At 39.5% G+C, this 19205-nt stretch overlaps 1 protein-coding gene across 2 annotated transcripts in view; it reads right to left on the bottom strand.

The window, feature by feature from the left end:
- The window catches only part of ADGRL2 (adhesion G protein-coupled receptor L2), a 532296-nt gene that overhangs the window by 317285 nt on the left and 195806 nt on the right, over positions 1-19205 (bottom strand). For both annotated transcript variants that reach the window (XM_075936335.1, XM_075936334.1), the window contains one exon: positions 3537-3650. The gene's annotated coding sequence lies outside the window, so the exon portion shown is untranslated. The remainder of the gene's footprint in view (positions 1-3536; positions 3651-19205) is intronic.

Raw genomic sequence — 19205 nt, 5'->3', positions numbered from 1 at the left:
CAAATGGAAATTCTTTACATTTCCACTTCCACAGCACATTATTTAAACCTTAAGCCCTCTAATTAAAAGGAATCATTAAATTTATTTCTATTGCCTCCTTTAAGGTTTATTTGCTAATAAGCAATTGGACAAGGGATGTGTGAAATGAATAGTTGAAGAAAAACTGACAGCAAAAGAGAGGTCTGGAGGGTGAAGTTGTTTTATTAGGCACCGTTTGTCATGAATGGGTCTACCACACGTACAAAAGCAAATCCCACTACCTTAGAAGATTAATTCTGAAGGAGGCACTCTTGGGTCAAAGTATACATAAGCGTGTGCCTAATCTCAGAGAAATCAGGCTATTTTCTCACAGCAATTAAGCAGAGGTCTAGGATTTCACCCACAGTGTATTTAAACACAGGATACAATTAAACCCAAAAGTATTAATATCTTTGCTGTGCAAAATTGCCCAGGAAATAGATTTTGCCCTCTTTCAAATGGAAAGCATGACAAATTAAGGAGGATGACTTTATCTGAGACAAAATTCTCTTGAATCAAGCATATATATAAGTTTCTAACTATTAATTACTTGTATACACCAGAGCTTTTTTTCCACCTGTATATCTTACACTGAAAAAGCATAATGTTCAGTTTATGTAAATGATTGATAACTTAATTTTTCAGTTAAATTACATTTTAAACAGTTCTATAAAATTAATAAATTAAACACAAATAGTATTAATTTCCAATAATACTAAAAAAAATGTTGTGTAGCCTTGTCATCTATTAGAGCAGAGAAATGAGTAACTGTAACATCTTATTAAATGAGGGATAATTTAGAAAGATTTATTTTCTCCGTGTTGTCGAAAGATTTTAAATACATAAATAAAAAGAAAGCTTGGTTTTAAAGAACATTAATGCCCATTTGAAATCGAACTCAAAGGAGGGTGTAAAAAAATAAACTTCACAACATGTTATTTGTTACACATTGACCCCACTGGGCAAGAATATTTTAATAATCCAGGTATTTTATGAGATTAACTATTACTTTTTTGGACCTTTTTTTGTGAACTGGTGGATTTTAAGTTTATCACCTCTTCTGAATATATAGCAGATCTGTAACCCACTTCACCAATAATCCACTTAAAATATTTTTTTCGTTTATATAGATTAGAATTTTTTTATCTGGACAAATTTTTATCTACAAAACAATACCCACACACAGCTAAAACAAAAAAATCAGGGAAACCTGCCTGCTTTTAAAATATGCTAAAACTGCAACATCAAACCAAAACAATAGACATTAAATGTCATTGTACGAAAAAACTTATGTGCTTTAATAAGTTATTGAAAAGCTGATGTTAATAGCTTGAGCTTTCAGTCTGTTGAAATCCTGTATATAGTAATAGATTTTTTGAATTTTGTAAGAAATATGCAGAAGCTATTTTGTTTCGTTTTGTTTTTTTTAAATCACCAATGATTTACTTCTCACTGACACTGTTGGCCAGTTAGACTCTGTTTTAACCTTTAAAAATGCAGCATTTCCCAAAACAAGATACTTATTAAATAAATGTTCTTTTTTGAGTGCAAGTGACCTTTTAAATGATTATTTCTCAGCACTTGCAACAAAGAGAATTTCACCTATCACCTTTATGTTTTTGATGCTCTGTAGTAAGTGAATCCCTAACCTTTTCACAACATGTAACATGCTGAAGAACACAAAATTACATGTTCACTTTAATTAAATCCCTTCAGAAAAGTCTTGCTGACTTCCTTGGGGGACAAAAAAATGTTAAAAATGGAGAGAATCTTTCTCACCTCAAAAACACCATATCCCATATCTGTATTTGATAGCTGTAAATCAATCTGCAACTGTTTCATAACATTATATTTGAAAGCAGCAGATAACTGCTAACATTGCTACTTCTCAGTAAATTCCAAGAAAAAAAATCAAATATTTTAAATCCCTTTTTTACAGCACTCAGAAAGCGCCTAATTTAAAACCCATTTAACTCAACTGGACTCTTTGGAACCTGCTTTAAAACGGCAGTTACAGAGAGTATTCCAAGTTAGTTGTTCTCAAACTTTCCAGACTACTATACTCCTTTCAGGAGTCTGATTTGTCTTGCCCCCAAATTTTACCTCAGTTAAAAACTACTTGCTTACAAAATCAGACATAAAAATACAAAAAAGTATCACAAGCACATTATTGAAAAAAATTCTTATTTTTTTATTTTTACATAACAACGTAAAATAAATCAAGTGGAATATAAATACTGTATTTCATTTTAGTGTTTATACTGCTTGATAGACTGTACAACACGGGTGAGCAATAAATCAATGGCAATTTGCCCGGATTATCCCCTTGTGAGCCGCCACTGCTATATTTACCTACATCTAAGCAGGTTTGGGTGATTGCAACTCCCCTTGACCATGAATCGCTATTCCCAGCCAATGGGAGCTGTGGGAAGCAGTGTGGGGATGTGGAGGTGCAAGTAAATATAGTGACGGTGGCCTGCTAAGGGTTAATCCTGTGGGAACTGAATGTGGCCGACAGGCCAGTATTTGTCCACCCCGCTATACACATTTTAGTTTGTACTGACTTCACTAGCGCTTTTTATGTAACCTGCTGTAAAACTAGCCAATTATCTAGATTAGTTCATGTACCTCCTAGAGGAACTCTGGACCTCTAGTTGAGAGCCACTGTTCTAAATTGTGAGCTGTTTGAAAAACATTGGAAGAAAACACAAAATTACAGTGAAATTACCCTATTCTCTATACCATAGGGGAAAAAACCCCATTGTTCTGCAAGATAATGTTCACACAAGTGAATGTTTTTTTTTAAAAAAGGAAGTCACCTCAGAAAAGAATGAAATACAACGAATATCAAGGAACAACAGATCAAAATACCATTGAAGAATAAATGGATGCAACTCCCTGTCCACCAAAGCCAATAGACCTGCGCTCTCATTTCCCATTAAGTGGCAATGGTGATTTTAAACTTGATAATTTATATTACAAAGCAAGTCAAACTTAACATTTGCATTCTTTCCTTAGAGTTCTTTATTACATTAAAGGGACCCAAGTTTTTGTCAATACTATTTCTCTGATCTTGAGCTGGTATAACTTACAACACACACACAAAAGAAGCACAGGATAGATGTTATATACAGGCTTGTTACAATTCACATGCATGCTAAATCCATCAGCATTACTCAACTTTGACTTCTTCCTCTGAAATATTCAGGCACTTCAGAATACTTCTAATACTAAAATGATCATCAGGTATTATATTTTTCTATAATATTAAGTTAAGAAGAGATGTAATTATTAATGTCTAGGCAATGCTTGTTAATATCTAGGTAAGGAAAATTGGATTCTAAATGACTTAGACAACATCATGATCATTTAAATATTAAAGCTTTTTTCCTCCTGGCTTGAGTAATAATACTGTTTTAAACATGTATATTACAGAGAGAATTGGAAGGAGGCTTATTTATTTGTGTGGGAAACATGCCTTATAATTAAAAAGAATTTGGTAATGAAAAGAAACTTACAAGTTTGAGGTGAGCAGGGTTATGTTGCATTAATAAGATAGTGCTGAAATTTTGCAACAGATGCAATTCTCCAGATGCAAAATCAAAATGAGTGTCCTGTGATAAGATGGAGTCCTAGAATAAGAAAAGAAGGAACAGAAAGATGAAAGGAATATTGACCTTTTTCTGGTTTGTTCAAGATAAAGGAGATCAGTTATCTGATTGGTGTGTAATCACGAAGTTAAATAAACAGTAATAAGGGTAAACCGATTCACTGTCAAGTCTACCAGCTATCCTTGCCAGTTCATTATGTATATTGGTGGCAAATAATATAGAAGAGACAATAGTATTGAATCAAATAACTTGCAACAATTTATACTCCTATAAAACTGTTTACATTTCAGCAAATGAATATTTATAAACAAGTGGCTTTCCCTTCACAAACATTACTCAAGCAGCTCTCATTCATTATTATATCTAGAACATACAAACACTTACTCGGAGTCAGTGATAGTCTATTAAAACCTGCCGCTATATAAGGCCTAATATACTAAATATAAAACCCTAGGCAAAACCTGCTTTTTCCTCCAAATATCCCATTATTTTATGTCCCCAATTCACAGAAGTACAGATTCAATATTATATCTGTCCTTGAACCTGGCATGCCCCAATGAAACAGTTGGCATAGTTCATTTTGCACTTTATCAATACAGTGTAAACTAGCATTTGCTTTCCTCCATGGGGTTATTGAACCCAACTTGTCTGGGTGCACAGACAGCACTTTGGCCACAGATGTGACTGGTTAACTGTACAAGCAAGGAGGATAAATCCACACAACAATACTTCATTCACCAAGGAAATCTGCAGTGGATTATAGTTTCTCTATGGTTACGTCTGTTCTTAATTTACTGCTTTTATTCAGTTTTCAACCATAAATGAGCCCCTTATGAGGCATTCACTATGCAGAATTGACAACTCTTTATATCTACTCAAAAATATTTTTGGATAATAATTTATGGTTACGAAATATTTTAAGCAGTTTGGATAGTTATATTATATTTCTTCAGTATTTAATGATGCAGTATCCCCTGTAAAAATGGAATCCTGGACAATCTGGGGATTTCACATGTTTATAACCAACAGCAGTTTGGCCATACAGAAACGTAAATTTTAAACTGCTTATTTCATGGGAATGGCATTGTTTTGTTTTGTTTTTTAACTTGTATAGTGCATCTCAGGAGAAAATCCAAGACCAGAATTATGAGTAAGGGCCCTGTGGATAGGAAAATAAAAGAATCAAATATTTTGGAAGGCATATTTTGATTATGGGCTTTTTTTGTTTGTTTGTTTAAGTTCATGATAGATGTAGATGCTAAACACCATTCAATAGGGAAAATCTGAAGATTTTTAAAAGCATATAAAGGCATGGGGGAGGGTTACTGCACTATTTATGTTTTATGTATGAAACTGAAATGTAAGCATGGGTATTTTAATCTTTTTTACCATCAAAGGTTCTCTCTCAATCTGTATGCCGAATTAATGTGCTATCCGCTTCATAAGAGCCATCGAATGGAACTGATTAGCATTGAACATGAAATGGCATTCAAGGAATAACATGCCAGTAAGCAAAGCTGCTTTCGAAACCAGTGATATGTCATAAAGCTTCACATGCAAAAATATGTTTTGCCCCATGCTAATATCCCCGTACCCCCAATCAGCTTATACATATGTCTTCAGAGGGATGTCAACCACTGATGCTGTAACTGGCAACAGAACAAGGAGTCCATGTCAATGATATGGAACACTCTTATTAATTGAGACAATAACAATGAGGTTGTAAAAACGATCCAAGATGACAAAGTCCCCTTTGCATTATTTTAGATTAATTTAAAGTGTTGGCACACAAAGCTTTACAACTTTATTCTTGGCAGAATATGAGCACTTTCAGACTCATTGATACTCAGGGATTCTTCACTATTACAGAGTAAACTCCCTGTAGATGAACAAAAGAAAACATTTGAATGAGGTACTTGCAGTGTTTTCCTCATTAGCGGCTACAGTGTCTTGATCAGGGAACGAGTGCTTTGGGGAAAGCATTCTTGGCATTAAGAAGAAAGGACATTGCTTTTACAGGCAGGAACACTTTATGATTTTCTGAAACATCCTATCACAGCACCATATGTAATTCAAATAAAAACATACAACTGAAAACAAAATTAAGTATCAGGGACTTTAAAAATATGGGTACATGAATTAAAATACAGCAGAAAAATATTGAACTGATTTTACTTTGATTACTTTAAACATTACCCTATTTTGTGGATTCCAGTTCTTCCTTTGTTTGCAATTTAATTGGGACTGGTTTTGATTTCTTTTTAAAAATAGAAATCGCTTCATTATTATACAGTGTGTTTTCATTTTTGTTTAATGGATGCAGTTGATATGGTAGGTGTGGGCAGACATTTTCTACAGTTGTCTAAGATTCCACTGCAGTTACTGGATGATATACTAAAACTAAGTCTGCAATAACAGAGACTATTCTAGTAAGACCCTAAGGCCTTGGGAGTGCATAATGCCCTGCTGTGTGCATTGACTTCAGTGGCAGTTGGGTTTGAGGATGTGCAAAGACTGCACGTAGGGTGAACTGCCTTAATCTTCCTTGATCTTTGTACATAAGTCCCAATAACATAAATAGGAGTTATGGCGCAGGACTAAAAGACTGCCTTGAAAATAGAAACCAGGCCAGTCAGCGGGGGAAAGAGTGGGCAACTGCCCTGGGGCCCAGTGATACAAAAGGGCTCAAAGCTCTTGGCCACCCTAAATCAGTACTGGAGCTCTGATTAGCTCCAAGGCTGGAGTGGGGAAGGAAGAAAGTGGTGGAGTGCTCTCCTAGTGGCCCTAAGCAGTGCTAAGGGCTGCCGAGCACCAGTCCTGCTCCTTCTGCCCGAAGCCTGAATCTGCATCTGTTCCACTGCATCGTAAGCTCTCCTGAGCCCTAGGGAGCAGCACCACCTATGTCTAAGTAATTCATGAGTGAAATAATCTCGGGCAGCCATGTTTTCCCAGCACCATGCAGCTAGTCAACAGGTCCCTTTCACCAGCCTCTGAGCCATGATGTTGTCCACTCGAGCTACATTGCAGTTAGAGCTGGGGGGGGGGGGGAGGGAATGATATCAGCAGAGGGTGTACCTTCTCAACCTTCCAATGGAGGGCTCCTCCTCAGCTGTCTATCTGTGAGGGCGACTGGCCTGGGCTGCCCAAGACAGGCTCGTGGCTGATAACTCCAAAATGATGTCAATCGAGAAGTGGAATTCAAATGACCAATCCTTCGCAGCAAGCAGTGGAGAAAGCTCTCCCCACAACTGCCTCCAGGATCAGCAGTCTCAGTACATGGGCTATGCAGCCATAAAGGAGTAAGCAGCATTATAATGCTGAATGGGGAAGGGCTAGGATTTGGCCCTAGCAGCATAGTCTAATTTAGTGAACAATAAATCAATCAGTTGTCTGTATTTTTGTGCCATAAATATAACTAGCCACACAGTTATATACTGCTACAGATCTAAATTACACTGACAGCAACAAGGACATTGGGAGCTAAAAGACTGCTGCTCCACTGTGAATTCACCTTCCTATACTAGTACTTAAGTACTGCCGTTAAGCATGATCAGTAGCAAGACACCTGACCCAGCTGGCTAATCAAGTGTAATCTATCTGACCCATCTGGCACCTGAGCCAGCCAGTATTCTTACATAATTAATATCACAGGCTAATGTACTTGCACCAGTCCTCCACACCACACTATCTCATGTATATGAAGTGCAAGTTGGAGGATCATTTAACACTGAATTTTCTCAATACATCACAATTACAGAATCACCCTTGCTGAATAGCTTCTTTTTACTGAGCTGCTGGGAATTTTCAGTGTCTCAGTAGTTAACAAATTATATCATTTCTTATCTGAGATGGAGAGATCTAATAGTTGCACATAGGGACTACAGGATAAAGCAGGCATTAGGTCAAATCCATGTGAAGAAATACAAAAGCAGTTCATCATTAACCTGCCCCGAGTGTTATCTTGTTTAACTCTTTGCTCGATATATTTCTTTTAAGCCCACAACTTTACGGACCAGATACTGCAAACTTTATTCACATGGGCTGTGCCATTAAAGTCAATTGGAGAGGATCCCCATATTGGTATTGCAGGGTTGGTTAATGTCAACTTGCAGGCCCAAATACTGAAAAATGCACATATGCCTACATATTAATTTTGCTTGCTGAAACAGGATGGATTTTTAAGCATAAGTTAGTAATAACAACAAAGATAATGAAATAACCATTAGCCTATGTCTGCCTTCCAGGGCACTTGGATACTCTGATTTTTTAGAAGAGTCCTTCCCTAAACCAGGGAAAAACTGTTCTAATGCCACTTTACCCTACCTACAAGATCTCTGTATAGTTTTATGGTGTCCACCACACTTGCCATTAGCCACATGTGGCTAGTTCACTATAGTGGTTACTGCTTCAGAACTGGTTGGATACCACTAGTGGGTTCCTTGGATGGGATACAGATCCATAGCAAGTCTACACCACTCTCAGTAGCTGGCAAGGTCAGAGGAAAGCATGACTACACCCTGGCAATCAGGGCTGTCCCTGGGGAGGAAGGGGGAGCGATGAGGGCAAATTACCTATATTGGGCCTCCCTTAATATTTTATAGTCAGGCAAGTGGGCCCTGATTCACCTCCATCAACCTGCTGACTTTCCCATTCCCCATAATCAGAAACCAGCAGTGTTCCTCTTTCCAGTGCAATTAATTCCTGCCCCTCCCCTCCCCCCAACAGAAGAAAATCCTCCTGTCCTTCACGTCTTAGCAGTACTTGCAGGCCACAATACACAGTACATTATCTCATGTTCTTACCCCCCCCCCCAAAAAAATAAGAAAAACATTACTCCCTGCCCAGGAAGCATTCACATACCTAATTCACCCCTTCCCCCACAAAGAGTGATTACATTCTCACCAAAGTCAAACTGCCACCACTCATGACTCACAAATTGTAGCACCCTCCAGTAGGCATCTATTCCAAAACTCCTTTTATCTAATGGGGTGGTGATGTGATTGATTTCTCCTTAGTTATGTTAACTGATGGCAAAGTGAGTTCACCCTATCTATCACACCACCTATCTCATTGAAGACAATGAGGTCTGTCTCTTCCTGACATTTAGTTCTGCCCAGACTGCTGGGATAATGGGGAGCACTAGGCTCCTGTGGTGACCAGCAAGTGACTGATTCCAGGAGCTGGCAGAGCAGAGACTGAGCAGCCTGAATGTGGAAGGGCTGTAGGCAAGAAAAAGAAATAAATGCCCAGTCTGAGGTCCAACCCCAGCTGCCCATGCCAGGCTCCTCCCATTAGCTTGCATCACATTCCCCTGAAGTATGGGGCCCCCAAAGCACGCAGCCTGGTCCGTACTATAGCAATCCTTGGTTGCTGTAATGGCTCTTTGGCATCATATGCAGTCAGCACAAGTTAGGAGTTCCTGAGGAATATTCCAACATAATTCAGGGGATTGGACCCCTTTGAATTTAAAACCCCCTTCAGTCTTGCATCCCCAACTTGAGTCAAGTGTTTCTCAGCTGTAGGTGAGGATGTGGAAGATCTGGGTCAATGTGTGTCTGGGAAAAACTTGTTAGTATTTTGGGATGAGAGTGTGTTATGAAGAAATAAAGGATATCAGATACCAATAGTGCCTTTCATCTTCCATGTAACTTTTCCGGCCCCCCCAGATCTACATGGGCATAATCCAGGGCTTGGCAACCTTTTCAAACCAAAGAGCCAAACTACATCTAAATTCAGAACAAGTGATCAACAAAGAGCCAGGATAAGAATGCCCATTTGCATGACTAAAAATATACAACTCATTATTGATAACTGACATGATGATGAACATGACAAGTGAAACATTGCACTCACCAACTTTAATGGGACTTCTGTTGCTTCTAGGAGTGCAGTTTATGGATGTAGGAGTCCAGGGTTGAAGTGTATGAGGGGCTCAGAGCAGGGGGCTGGGATGTGCGGAAGGCAGGGCAGAGTACTGGGGGTAGAAAGTAGAGTATGTGGAGGGGCCCTGGTGGCTACTTTACCTGGCTGGGGCTGGGATACTGCACCCAGGCAGCAGTGGCTGGATGAGGGGCCAGGCCAGGATCGCCGCAGCTGGATTGTGACTTCCCCTCCTGCCTGTGTTGCAGCAGGAGGAGGGCTGCCGCCGCCAGCCCTTCCTGTGGTCAGATAGGAGCTGGGCCCTGATAGGGGCCTTGTCGGCCAGGCTGCCATGGAGTCTGCCCAAGGAGCACAGCGGCTTGGGACAGACCGTGGCAGTCTGATGGTGGCTGAGCTTGGCTGCCACAGCCCGCTACAGCATTCCCTCAGCCCTTTAAATGAGCAGGATGCCCCAGCTGGCTCTTGTTGAAGCATAGTGAAATCGACAAAAAAAGACCATCTTGATATAAGTAATTATGCTTTTTTAAAATTTTTGAATTACTTTTTTCATTTTAAATTTCAAAAGTTTTGTGTATTTTGGGAATGACAAAAGAGCCATGTTTGGTTCTGTACTGAGCCATATTTGGCTTGAGACCCATAGGTTGCCGACCCCTGCTATAGTCCCTCCACACGAGATGTGTAATCATTGATGAGCTCTCCCCTTCAAAGGTTAATTAATGCATTTACAAGAAACACCTCAGAGTCTAGGACCCACAGTTCACAAATATGCCCTTTTAGGTACTGGCTAATAAAATGCCATTGCAATAAAACAATTGCATCAAGGTGTATCAGCAATGGACCAATCGGAGCGGGCTAAATGGATTGATATATAACTCACTCCTGAATGTTACACACACGTTCACTGAGGGATAGGTGAAGCGTCAATGAACAGAGGACAGCCAACATGACCATTCTGGCTGGTGTTGCAGAAAAATCCTGATGTCCTTTTCTGGCTCCCTTATAATATTAGAATAACTGCTTAGCCCTGACTGATGCCAACACTTTTCATTCGTCTTCTAGAAAGGGGGCTCTGGAATGCTGAATGCAACTTATTTCAACTTGTTCAGATGAGGCAGGCAGGGTTGTGCAGTTCATTGATGCTTCATCTCCTCAGAGCCTGAACTCTGAAAGAAAATAGGCAATTGTGGCCAGCAGCAGTCTTCTCCACCAGTGTGAACTGCAGCACATCTCCCAAGCTCTGTGGTTGTGGAATGAATTCTTTTATGGCTTTCTGTCCCGTCCTAGTTACATAATGAGAATTTTTTCTGGGTTATTTCCTGTGAATTTTATCTGAACCTGAAATTATTTGGATGTGAAGAATGGGGGGAGGATTTCATTAGAATGTGCTACCTCATTAGATTTTTGCTACAGCTTCTTGCCAGATGCAAAATACCCACAGAAAAGGCTTGAGTAATGTTCACAAATGCACCTGAGTCCCATTTTCAAAAGCAATTTAGGAACTCCTCCGGGCCAGATTTTCAAAGAATTCTCACCATCTTATGATGTAAATAGACAGTGTGATTCACTGCACTACTTGAGTTAAGTGCCTAAGTCCCAATCAAATCAATGTTTGGCCTTTCTAAAAATATGGCCCCAATTTACTTTTGAAAATTTAGATGTTGTCATGAACAGGGGAAGTACTGACCAGCACCAGTGATTAAGGGGTTAACTCAGGTATCTATCAAACGTCTCAGCCAGAGGCCCGGGAGAGCCAATTGAGATAGAGGGTTGAAATTTGAATTGGATATAGGTTTCGTGCCTGCTTTCTTTTGTGTGAGAGAGTTAAATCAGGAGTTGAGACACACAGAATGGTTTAAACCCACATAGGACTACCATACTCCACCCCACAGAATTCAGGGCATGAGAGTGGACGAACAAAAACCCCTCTGTTCTTTTGATTTTTTTCCAAAAGAATATGATTGCAGTGTGGACATAAGTGAATTTGTTTCAGAAAAATGGCCATTTTTCCAGAAAAACTCTGTAGTGTAGACACAGCCCCATATCTCTAAAAGCCTCATTAGATGCTACTATTATAAACAATAACTCAGAATTTCTTTTTAGAAACATGCAAAAATAATTTCACAAAAATAAATGCAACATAACAACTGAAAAGTTACCTTTAACCTTTTGATACATTTAAATAAAAGTGTGTATTAGATCTGTACATTAGTAAAGTCTGTTAAGCAGAGTAAAATGTTTTATTTTCATCTGTGATTCATCAGGCAGGTTCATGACCTTTACAGAACTGCAGCAGCTCCCTCTGTTCTGAAAGTCTCATGGGGGGATGGTAAATATTATTCTGTGATTAGAAAATGGTACTAGAACTGTTACAGTGAAATACCTAATGCAGAATCTGCGGTTCAGGAATTAAAGCATTCACAGCATGAGAAACTTCACAGAGTGGGGCATACTTTATTCCTAGTAATACCCATGCAAAATCAGAGTAGCATCTAGGACTCTGGTGATGTTGTTCCACAATTACACTATCTTAAGCACCTGTCTAACTATAACTACATGAGTAATCCCATTGATTTTAGCACCTTGTGGAACTGGAATTTGGTTCCATGATCTTGTTCCCTTCAAGAGCGTGGAGAGAACATATCCAAATGAATGAAACTGAACTTTTAAAAAATGTTAACAGTGTAAGTAACTAATCATTGGAATAATGTAGCAAGGGTTGTGATGGATTCTCCATCACTGATAATTTTCAAATCAAGGCGGTATGCTGTTCTAAAGGATATCCTCGAGGTTTTATTTTGTTTTATAGGAAATCAGTCTAGATGATCATAGTGGCCTTGTCTATAAATCTGAATCTGTACAAAAATGCTACCAGCTTACAAGTTATGTGAAACACAGGAATAAATAACCATGTGCACGAGACTATATTTTAAAGCATTAAATGAAATGTGTGAAACTGAGCTTATACTAAACACTGTGGCCGTGTCCAGACTCAGGGTTTTTTTCGGGAAAAGTAGCCTTTTCCCGAAAAAACTTCCCCTGCGTCCAGACTCAAGCCGCGTTCTTTCGAAATTATTTCGAAAGAACGCGGCTTTTCTTTCGATGGCGGTAAACCTCGTTTCACGAGGAAGAACGCCTTCCTTCGAAAGTTCCTCTTTCGAAGGAAGGCGTTCTTCAATGTAAAGAGGCCGTCTTCGAAAGAGAGCATCCAGACTCGCTGGGTGCTCTCTTTCGAAAAAGCGGATTTCTCTTTCGAAAGATCCGCCTGCAGTCTAGACGCGATCTTTTGAAAGAGGCTCTTTCGAAAGAAGCCTGCAGTCTAGACATAGCCCATATCTACTGCATTTTTAATTCCTTATTCTAAGATTTCTGGCATGCATATAATTTTTTTAAATTGATCTTCAATTATGACTTGCTGGTTTTATAATTTACATAGTACCCTTCCCTTCTCTTCTCAGACTCTGTGATTCAGTGAGTTGGTCCAAGATATCAAAATGTAGGTGTAAAATTTTGTTGGTTATATGCAGAAATTAAACAGGGGCAGGAGGCTGGGAAAGCAGTGGTACACTCTTTCCATTGTCCAAATTCCACCTTCTTCTGATGCCAAGGTAGGACAACAGACTTCACAGATCTTCATACTATTATCCATCTCCTTTCATATGCTTTTGAGTTAGCAATGTTGTAGTTTAAATCATCACTTCAAGGTTTCAAAGCCAATACACCATTGAAGCGAATGGGATTTTCCCCAATTTTCAGACCTATTGGTTCAGGCTGTCTCCAGACTCAGGCAGACAGTACAGTGTTTACACTTAGCTGACTGACTGGACTAAAGGTTGTTTTTTTTTTCATTTTGAAACCAAAGTTTACATTTTTGAGCACAGGGTGGGACCCATCAGGAAATAATAATGGCTTGTTACGCTGCTGGAAGCCCGCCCAGTTGGAGTCCTGGTTGTATGTATAACTTACAACAGTCAAACATTGTGGAGATTGCTTTTTTTAATGACTTATATGAAAAATACACATCTGATTAACTGAATGTGATGCTGAACCTTATTCTGCATCATGAGAATGTCCTTTACTTCATGTGCTCTTTTCACTGTGGTGAATTGCTGAGTGGGATTTAAACACTGTAATTGCAAAGGTACTACCTTTGGTGCTTAGCATTGCAACCTAATGCAACAACAGGCAAAAAACGTTGGAACAACAAAATCCGCCTTTAAGATTTTGTCTCTACTTCTAAAATGTGCTTTAAAGTAACAGTGTGGCCATGGCAGGAGTTCTGGGAAAGAGGTCTCTCAGCATTCTACATAAACCTCAAGGGGAATAGCTAACAGTGCTGGGAGCTGTCCCAACTGGCAATGGACAAGATGAAGACGGGAGAGAACTAGGCAGTAATGACTCCTGCATTGGTGCTTCAGGAAACGGGCATGATTTTTTTGCTCAAGCCCTGCCTGTCAAGAACTTTCAGTTAGATATCACCTTAATAGAATTGCCCTGAGAGTCATCTAACTTGATCCTCTCATATAATTTAAGTGGAAATCCTGTTGCATACCATCCAATGGTACGCAGAACATGGCCCACATAGTCTTCATAAAAATAGTATTTTGGCATTTTCCATTTAAAAAGGGCAAAAGTAACTTTAGAAAAGAGTTTTGTATAGGATAGTAATAGTACTAGAATACTGGTGAAAACCAGAGATTCCAAACAGAAACACCATGAGAAAAAATACTCACCGTATTTTGCCTTTTAATTTGGCAATAACTGAAACGTGCTGTTGCCAAAATAATTTTCTCTCTGAGCAAACCTTAAGAATCATATTATTCAGCTGGTTACCAGACTGTTTGAATTATCTGTCCTTCTTTAATCCAAGGGATTACTCAACAAAACCAATGTTCATTCAACAACATTTACAAAATCTGTTGTGGATTACCACTATCACCAGTTAAACCTGTTTCAAATTTATTGCTTTCATTCAGGTTAAATAATAAAAGGGTCCATTTGTACCACCACATGTATATACACGAATTCAGCTTTCATCATTCTCTACAAGTTTAATCCAGTGATTTATGTTTTTTAATGCAGTTTTGGGGAATCTGTTGAAGAACCTCAGCCACACTGATAGAAGAGTTAGACTGGATTAATGAGAGATGTTTAAAGATAGCCTATTCTGTTTGGTGAAAGAGAAAAGGGAAATATTTTAACACTGCAACCCTGCGTGGGGTTCTAATCATTTTAATGACTTTAGCAAAGGAGAACAGAAAAGGTTGGGAAAAGTTCAAAGACACTGATCTTTACTATTAGAAATACGTTAGAACAGCAAAGCAGCAAAGCTGCCTTTTTCTACTTTTTCTTTAGTCACAGCAGGAAAGAACACTCCACAGATTAGAGTGTCTGACATTTAAGCAGTGGTTACATTTTAATTTAAAAAAAAAATCTTTCTAAAATTCTCCCAGTTTTCCAACATTTAACACACATGCCATACAGAAAATTCAGCGTGAATTGCTTGGTTTATGTTTCTTAACACAAGTAAAAAAAAAAAGTATTTAAATTGAATTGAATGGCTAAGGGTTTTGTTATTGGGATTCAAAAAAAGAGTTTTTGCCTTCATTCAGGTTAGAAACAATTGAAAGTGTTTGATGATGATGATGATGATAGGTGATCATTCGTTGCTGAGTACTATCATCTTCCATGGGAGTTGTGGACCCTCAGGTGGCTGATAATGCTGATCCTTCAACCACAAGTTCTATTGCATGAAGACAGATGTTTTCAGGTACAGCAGGACACTGTTGACCATGACTAGAAGTCAATTTTCCCTTCCTCCTGAGCCTCCTATACTCAACTTGTCTGTGGGCAAATTCAAAATGCGGGGAGCCATTGTGTAGCACTTCTCTCCATTTTGAGCAGCCCTGGGTGAGTGTCTCTGAAGCATCAACATCAATGTTGCACTTCTTTACGTTATCCTTTAGTAAGCCCTTATAATGCTTCTGTTGTCCTCCCATGTTTCAATATCCTTCTTCCAGGTGAGAAAACAGGTCCTGTTTTAGGAGGTGATGGTCTGGCATCTGAACAACATGACCAGTCCAGTGAAGTTGCTGACAGATAATCATTGCCTTGATCCTGGTGGTCTTTACCTCTTCTAGAATACTGATATTAGTGATCTTCAAGATCTTGCAGAGGCAGCATTGGTGATAACTCTCAAAGACTTTCAAGTGATGTCTGTAGGTTGTCCAGGTTTCAGATCCATACAATAGTGTTGGAAGAATGATGACTTGATAGACAAGAAGTTTTGTATCTGTTCGAATGTCATGATCTTCAAAAAACCCTGTGCCATAAACAAGCAAAACTGCACTTGCACAGCTCAGACGATGTTGGATTTCTTCATCAATATCTGCCTGGGATGAAAAATAACTTCCAAGGTAGAGAAAAATGATCGACGTTCTCCAGTGCCTCTCTGTTGATTTTAATAGATAAGGCATATAATACCTCATTTGGAGAGGGCTGATGGAGCACTTTGGTCTTTTTGATGTTGAAGGTGAGACCAAGACATGTGTAAGCATCAGCAAATGCATTCAAGATAGTTTGAAGATCTCTCAGAATGGATCCTGAAGTTCCACGATAGCTGTGGTGGAATTCTTACTCTTAGGTTTCAGTCTGCTAAGCCTAAATAGCTTTCCATCAATTCTGCAGATTATTTTAACACCAGCTGGGAACTTCCCAGCAATTAGGTAAATAAATGATGGCAATAAAAACTGTGAACAGGATTGGGGCGATGATACAGCCCTGTTTGACGCCTGTTTATACTTTGAAAGATTTACTCCGGGAGACAGTGCTGCTCAGAACAGTTGTCATGAAGCAACTTGAGGATGCACTTATAAGGACATCCAGTTTTCAAAAGTACAGTCCAAAGGGCATGCCAATTCACTGAGTCAAAGGCTTTAGTTAGATCAATAAAAGCCATGTACAGTGGATACTTTTGCTCCCGTCACTTTTCTTGCAGCTGCTCTGCAATGAAGATCATATCTGCAGTTCAACAACCACTCCGTGACTCTGGTAAAATTTCTTCTGACAGGGCAGAAGATGGGTTGCAAGGACCTGTGCCAGAATTTTGCCTGCAGCAGCAAGGAGCGAGATACCACAATAGTTTCCACAGTTCTCTTTATTCCTTTTCTTAAAGAGGGTAACAATCAAGGTATCACCTCCTTTATCCAGATTTTAAGGATAAGCAGGATACATTGCCGAATTAACTCTCGTCCACTATCTTTAAAGATTTCAGCAGGGGTCCCATCTAAACCGGCTGCCTTGTTGTTCTTCATCTGCTTGATGGCATTGTATACTTCATGCAAATTGGGAGAGTCTCCCAGCTCATCTCTAGAAGATTGTTGGGGGATTTGCTAACTACTTCATTTGCAACTACGGAGTTACGATTAAGAAGATCTTCAAAATGTTCTTTCCTGTGAAAATTAATGGCTTTGTTGTCCTTCAAAAGTGTGTTTCCATACTTAGAGAAAAGGGGGATCACGCCATGACAAGCTGGCCTATAAACAGCCTTAATGGCACTAAAGAAACCACTTGTATTATGAGTGTCCACAAAACGTTAGAGTTTTTGCACTCTGTCTCAGTCTACCATTTGTTCTTGAGTTCTCTGTTTTTATGTTGGACTTCGGCCCTTGCCTTAGCATGGGTTTCTCTCTTTGTATTGCAATTTATATCATTCTGCCAAGCTCAAAATGCCATTCTCTTCACATTGATGAGTTGCTCCAATGTTCCTCAATTTCTTTCTGATGGAAACTCTGATGGAAGCTTTTCTTTTATGACTGCTTGGAAGTCTTCACGCTTAACGGGGTCCTTCAGACCTTAAACCTTCAGCTTGTACCTGATCTGCTTCTTCTGCAGCCTCCATTTGGGGGCGAGCTGAATTTTTATTGTGGATCAAATGAGATGATGATCAGTCCAGCAATCATCAGCGCTTGTCATTGCTTTTGTGAGAAATGTCACTGTAATCTCAAGCATGAACTAAGACATAGTGCTTTGAATGTGGGTGTCTCCAAGAGGTTTTGAACTTGTCCTTTTGTTGAAAAAGGGTGTTCATGATGATAAGTTCATCTTCAGCACACTTGGTCAGGAGCAGGATTCTATTTGAGTTGCTTTTGCCAACTCCTTCTTTCCTGATTGTTCCTTTCCACAGGTCTGAGTCTCCTCCAACATGTGCATTGAAATCCCCCAGAAGAATGATCTTATCTTCTTTATGGGTCTCCAATAAATGGTTTCCAACTGAGAGTAGAAATCTTCCTTTACATCCTCACTGACATCCATTGTTGGCACATAGGCACTCACAATAGTTACCTGTTGGTTTTTGGTGAGCCTCAATCAGTGTTATAAGCTACATAGATGCCAACTGGCAGCTCAAAAAGGCATCTTTTGAGCTTGTTCTTTATAGAAAAGCCTACTCCATACAAATTGAGGTTCATCTAAAGATTTTCCTTTCCAGAAGTAGTTGCATCCTCCTTCACCTGTCCTTCATCAATTCTTCGAGTTTTGGACAAGGCAGCAATATCGATGTTAAACCAATTCAGTTCACGAGCAATGATAGCTGTATGTCGCTCTGGTCAGTCACTGTCTGAGCTGTCCATCAGGGTACACACGTTCCAGCTTCCAACATTGAAAAGTTCCTTACATTTTCAATGGCTGGAGTGGTGATCCTGCTGAATGTGGCTATCCAGCCAAAAGGAAAAGAGGCAAGGCTATTATTAGGGCTCTTTATCTAGCCCCCTCCCCATGTGAGGTGAGCAGAGTGGGTCCTAAAGAGAACTGCTCAGTCATGGGTGCAGCTGCCAAGATGCTCAACCTGCCTCAGTCCTTGAGCAAGATGACTGAATCACACACCCAATGCCTGTGTGTTGGTCTGTGACTAGGAACTTCTGGATTGAGCAAGTCAGTAAAACATGCATCTGCCTCTCTTCCTACAAGCAGTGGACAAATCAAAACTTTAGAAAGGAATGTTTGATTTTGCTTCATATGCAAGTCCCGATTATTTCTAATTTAGAAAAACTGTAATTTTTGTTATCTCCTGGAACTCCTTATACTATGAAAATCATCAAGCTGGAAGAAATGAAAACATAATGGCTACGTCTACACTGGCCCCTTTTCCGGAAGGGGCATGTAAATTTCACCAGTCGTCGTAGGGAAATCCGCGGGGGATTTAAATATCCCCCGCGGCATTTAAATAAAAATGTCCGCCGCTTTTTTCCGGCTTTTAAAAAAGCCGGAAAAGAGCGTCTAGACTGGCCCCGATCCTCCGGAAAAAGTGCCCTTTTCCGGAGGCTCTTATTCCTACTTCAAAGTAAGAATAAGAGCCTCCGGAAAAGGGCACTTTTTCCGGAGGATCGGGGCCAGTCTAAACGCTCTTTTCCGGCTTTTTTAAAAGCCGGAAAAAAGCGGCGGACATTTTTATTTAAATGCCGCGGGGGATATTTAAATCCCCCGCGGATTTCCCTACGACGACTGGTGAAATTTACATGCCCCTTCCGGAAAAGGGGCCAGTGTAGACGTAGCCAATGTGTTCAGTTGCTTAGAAAAAAGGCATGAAGAGTCAAGATCAAACAAGAGGACTTAACGTTAAGCAAAATCCACATTTTAGGACTAAATAAGACCTGGCTCGTATTCAGAGGGTATGAGTGCTTTGACCTACCACTGAAGTCG

Source organism: Pelodiscus sinensis, chromosome 9, assembly GCF_049634645.1.
Source record: "Pelodiscus sinensis isolate JC-2024 chromosome 9, ASM4963464v1, whole genome shotgun sequence".
NCBI lineage: Eukaryota > Metazoa > Chordata > Testudines > Trionychidae > Pelodiscus > Pelodiscus sinensis.
Note: the sequence above shows the minus strand (reverse complement) of the source record. Positions and strands in the feature narration are given on the sequence as shown.